Raw genomic sequence first — 6,000 nt, forward strand, 5'->3', positions numbered from 1 at the left:
TAGGGAAGGAAATCTTCCGCCCTTACCCGGTCTGGCCTACATGTGACTCCAGACCCACAGCGATGTTTTTGACTCTTGTAGTATATGCAAGCAATCCAATAACGACTCCACGAGGTAAGGGTATAGTACTTGAACTGTAGTGACCTTAGTCTTTTATTGCAGCTCCAAGAGTGAGGACATCAAGAGGTGAGCTCCCTTTTATACTGGGTTACCTGGGTGACCCTTAGGTCTCCAGCAGCAGCACCCTCTGGTGGTACAGGTATAGTGTATACAGGGTGAAGGTACATTCAGTGGTCCAGTGTTACAATACATACATTAACATGCATACATAACAACACTCCCTCTAAGCCTTTCCCAAGTCCTTATTGCCATGACATGGGGCGGTGATCAGTAGTGGACGGTGGGAGGTTGTGGTGAGGGTTGTGTGGGTGCCAGGTGTGATCCATGTGTTCGTGGCTGCGCACATCCATTTTCCCCTCCCATACATAGACCATGTGGGTGTCACTGTTGGAGGATTCCACAGTGGTGGAGCTAGTACATGTTGTTATGAGTAAGGTACATACATTGTTGAATGGGTAGGTGGTGGCGTTTAGTGGTGGGCAGGGCCACAGGGTGGTGTGGCCTCCTTGTCCTCCATTGGTGGAAATCTGGTCATCCCAGGTTCCACCGGGAATGCTGGAGGGTACTGGCCTCTTGCTCCTGGTGCTGGCCCTGGTGGCCAGGGGGGGTAGGGCCGATCTGGGGCAGGTTGCCAGTGGTGGTGGTTGACCCCTACAGTGGGTATGCTCCCACTGGGTGTGTGTGAACCCTTTCTGGGGCATCACATTGGTCCCGGAAGCGCAGGCTACATGATCAGGTAGCCCGCTGGACCTGGGTGTTTCCCACGGCGGGTTACCTTTGGCTTGTCAGTATACATGTAGAACCCGGTATCATTTCTCATTCTATCATTAGCATACATGATACATTGGCTCCGATCGCAACTAGCCGACTCGACATTGTTATATCTCTTTACACTTTCACCTTTGTCACTTTCTTGTGTGCTATCAGTATCTCTGTATAAGGTTACATTTGTCACATTATCATTACTGGCAGCACCATTCAAACAGTACATTTATATATCTGCATTCATTAATTATACTTTTATCTTTAATATCACCGGCATCGCTGTGCCAAGAGTGGAACTGTCCCTTTAATTGTTCTGGGTTGCCGGTCTCCTTTAAGAGGGCCTTGCAATCTTTACTCCAATCCGGTTCGCCGCTCGGTAACACGTGTTGCTCCCTCAACGCTGCCCCACGTGGTCTGGTCGTGGCCATCTTGATTCCAGGTGCTTCGCCTTGTGGTGCGGGCGCCATCTTCTTTCTCTCCACGAGGTAGGCTGCGATGATCCTTCTCTCCCCAGGTTCTGCCACGGATAACAGGAATCTACCTTCTGCGCCAATCTTCTTCCCTCAGAGTCCTGCCACTGGAGCCCGGAAGGTGAGGTCTGGTCGTTCAGGTTGGATCATCTCGCCGTTGAGTTGTGCTGTCTGTGTCGTCGCTGTGCAGTCGAGTCGGACGGTAGGATTTTCAGGTGCTGTGATGGATCCAAGTTTGGGGACGTGTAGGATGTCGATCGCCGGGGCCCAGAGGCCCAGAGGGAAACTTGTGCATCGGGCCGCCGTGGGATACCTGAACCTCCATGCTGCCAACGACTGCTATGGTGCCTTTTGTGTAGGTGAGCAGCTTTGCCTGGATTGGGGTCATTCTGGGTCGTTCGGCAGTGTTGTCCCAGCGTTTCTCAAAGGCCGTCTGATCCGTCAACGATTGGCTCGCCCCTGTGTCAATCTCCATCGAGACTGGAACCCCGTTGATTTCTACTTCCAATTTCCACGGGGAACTCTCGGTGGAGCAGGTATACACTCCGTACCCCTCTTCCAGGGGCTGAGCAGCTTCGTCTTCATCAGCACTGGAGCCCGGGTGATCAGCCAACTCTTCAGCGACTCGGTGAGTAAAGTTTCTTCTACACATTCACTGAAGGTGACCTTTAGTGTTGCAGCCTTTGCAGGTATAGTCTTTGTATCGGCACCGGTGGGCCCTGTGGTTTCCTCCACAGCGCCAGCATGGGGCTAGCCGGTTGGCCCCATGTGGCGAACTCAGGGTTGCGGGACTCGGGGCAGCAGCCTTGCCTTGAAAGTCGCCATTTGGTTCACTGTACTCGTTGGGTTAGAGTCCTGGGTGTGAGTCATCATCCTTTTGGCGTTGCAGACTGAAATCATGAATGCCTGGCTCACTTTGATTGCCTTCTGTAGGGTGACCGTAGTGTCCGCAGAGAGCAGTTTATGGAGGAGGCCCTCGTGGCCAATTCCATTAACCAAGATGTCCCTTAGTGCTTCGGTGAGGTGGTCGCCAAAATCACACGGTGCAGCCAATCTTCTCAGGTCTGCAGCATATTTAGCAATTTCTTGGCCTTCGGGCCGCCGGTGGGTGTAGAACCGGTGTCTGGCTGTGGGGATGCTCTCTTTAGGTTTGAGTTGTTCTTGTATTAAAGTTGCGAGCTCCGCATAAGTCTTGGTTGTCATCTTCACTGTGGCTAGCAAGTCCCTGACAAGGCCATGGACAGTGGGCCCACGACTGCTGAGCAGGATGGCTCTGCACTTATCAGCCAGCGAGGTCGGTGTGTCTCCAGCCGGGTCGTTTGCGATGAAAAGGTGTTCGAGCCTTTCCACAAAGGCATCCCAATCTTCCCCATCAGCGAATTGTTGAAAGTTGCTTAGGTTAGACATATTGTGCGTGGAAATTCGTAACCTCGTCATCAGTTGTAGTATATGCAAGCACTCTAATAACGACTCCACAAGGTAAGGGTGTAGTACTTGAACTGTCGTGATCTTAGTCTTTTATTGCAGCTCCTAGAGTGAAGACACCAAGAGGTGAGCTCTCTTTTATACTTGGTTACCTGCAGTGTACAGGTGACCCTTAGTTTTCCAGCAGCAACACCCTCTGGTGGTACAGGTATAGTGTATACAGGGTGAAGGTACATTCAGTGGCCTAATGTTACAGTACATGCATTAACATGCATACATAACAACTCTCAACTGCCATCTGAAATGGCCTCGCTCAGCTGTTTTCAAGAAGGCAGCTCACCACCATCTTCTGACGAAAGGTTATCGACCTGAAAATGTAACTCTGTTTCCCTCTCCACAGATGCTGTCTGACCTGCTGAGCATTTTCTGTTTTTATTTCTCGAGGCCAATTAGGAATGGGCAATAAATGCTGGCAAAGCAGAAGGACACGTTGACAACTTTCCCACAGTCACCAAGCTGTTGTGTCACGATTCAGTGAGTTATTTTGCCAATTCTGAAATCTTATGCACCGTGGCCTCATAATGCATTTTGTTAGACAGTGCAACACAATTTTGAGTTTTATTATGTATACTTTTGGTTTTGCCACAATTAAGCAGCACCATTACTATAATAGTACTAGTGCCTGAGGGAAGGATGGGCAGCATTTTGATAGTGTCAAAAGTCTTGATGACCGATGGCGAAATGCTTGGAAGATCTGTGACATACGGAATGAATTCCTTATAGAGGAGCCCACATTACAACCTGAAGGATCAAACCTTCCTCGCAAACAGTGGACAACCATCAACTGCCTCAGAACTGGTCATGTTAGATGCTGCTACCTTCTCCATAGAAGAAAGATTAAAGCATCCCCATCATGCGACTGTAGAGCTCCTAATCAGATCCTGGGGCACATCATTGAGCACTGCCCGCAGAGGAAATTGCAGGCAGCCGACACGGTAACCACACTGTTACACTGGAAGCTTTGGCCTGGATTTCCCCCTAGATATTAATATTTGATTTGCTTTGCTACTATCATACGAAAGAAGAGCACTGGAAAGCTAACTTCTCCCGCTGTGGCATGCTGACATGCTCCAAAGACCTTCATTGACAGCGCTGATCACAATCTGGAGCCTGCTCCGTCTGGTTACTATTATGAAATGGTGGTGTTATGCTGGCAGCATGACCACTATTAGAGCCACTGGACCAGAGTTCATGTGACGGAGATTACCTGGAGCTGGCAGAATCGGCACACATTCAGATTTCCATCCTTCCTCTCATTACAGAGCGAGCAGTAAAATCCTCTGCTGAAGCTAATGAACGGGAATCGAATCATTACGAAAAATTAACTGAGGGGCGAGGTTGATAAATATATTTAGTGCTGCTGCTAATTTAATCTATTCATGTTGCAAAAGTATACGTGGAGCCCTTGTGTTATTGGCGAGATTTTATTATGGTGGCAAACTTTGTAGCAAAGTCCATCACAAATATCAATACTTCAACGTACTGCAAGTTCTGTATTTCTCTCTCTCGCACACGTGGACACCAGAAGCTCTAATAATATACCCCAAAAATGTCCGGTTGGCAGCTAACAAGTTTTTATTCAGTACTTATAACTGTAGCTGTATATAATTATTACAAAATACTGGTCGATCTACTGTGGTATTGCCCGATTTTAAGAAGGCCCACTTGTCATAGGATGGGAGTGATGTGGAAATGGCGCCAGACCCCATTCATGATGTGCTTCGGCCGCCGCCATCTTGAAAGGGGCCTTCCGATGGGTGGCTGGAGTGCCCGAGGGTTTGTAGCAGTAGGCCCTTTAAATATGCAAATAGGGGTTCATATGACAAACATAGGCCCCGACTGCAATTTTGAGAGACAAGTGGGTGGAGCGTGCACTGCGCATATTCTGCCCAGTTGTCCCAGCCTGCAATTTCAAGAAATGGTGCAAAATCTTTTTTTGATTTCATTTTTGTGGGGCCTGAGGGAACAGGACTGCCAAAGCTTCAAACTGGTTCGGGAAACGGGCTTGTAATTACAGTGTGACAATTTGCATTGGCAGCTTCAATTAAAATGTGGCCATTTGAATTTATAATATAAATAATTGATTCAAAAGTGTGACAAAAACGTGAGAAGAAGAGCGGTTTTGTAGACAGTTTAATTTATTACTAGTCAATCTCTTATGGCATTGCACATGTTGGATCAAGACCAAGAGTAGTGTTCAGCTGAGTGAGGTCAGAGGTTGGGGGTGATTGGATCAGGGTGCACAGGCATAACTTGATTTCCATTTTAGGTCATAGAATAATTGAATCATAGAATCATAGAAATTTACAGCACTGAAGGAGGCCATTTGGGCCAATCGTGTCTGCGCCGGCTGACCAAGAGCTATCCCGCCTAATCCCACTTTCCAGCTCTTAGCCCGTAGCCCTGTAGGTTACAGCACTTTAAGTGCACATCTAAGTATCTTTTAAATGTGGTGAAGGTTTCTGCCTCTACCACCCTTTCAGGCAGTGAGTTCCAGACCCCCACCACCCTCTGGTTGAAGAAATTTCCCCTCATATCTCCTCTATACCTCCCCCCAATTACTTTAATTCTATGCCCCCTGGCTGTTGACCCCTCTCCCAAGGGAAACAGGTCCTTCCTATCCACTCTATCCAGGTCCCTCATAATTTTTTACACCTCAATTAGGTCTCCCCTCAGTCTTCCCTGTTCTAAAGTAAACAGACCCGGCATCTCAAATCTTTCCTCATAGCCAAAATTCTCCAGTCCAGGCAACATTCTTGTAAATCTCCTCTGCACCCTTTCCAGTGCAATCACATCTTTCCTGGAATGTGGTGACCAGAACTGCACACAGTACTCCAGCTGTGGCCTAACCAGTGTTCTATACAGTTCAAGCATAACCTCCTTACTCTTGTATTCCATACCTCGACTAATAAAGGCAAGTATTCCATATGCCTTCTTAACTACCTTATCTACCTGGTCTGCTACCTTTAGGGATCTGTGGACCTGCACTCCAAGGTCCCTTTGTTCCTCTACACTTTTCAGTGTTCTACCATTTAATATGAATTCCCTTTCCTTGTTAGACCTCCCCAAATGCATTACCTCACACTTATCCAGATTGCATTCCATTTGCCACTGTTCTGCCCACCTGACCAGTACATTGATATCTTCCAGCAGTCCGCAG

Source organism: Pristiophorus japonicus, chromosome 8, assembly GCF_044704955.1.
Source record: "Pristiophorus japonicus isolate sPriJap1 chromosome 8, sPriJap1.hap1, whole genome shotgun sequence".
Classification (NCBI taxonomy): Eukaryota; Metazoa; Chordata; class Chondrichthyes; family Pristiophoridae; genus Pristiophorus; species Pristiophorus japonicus.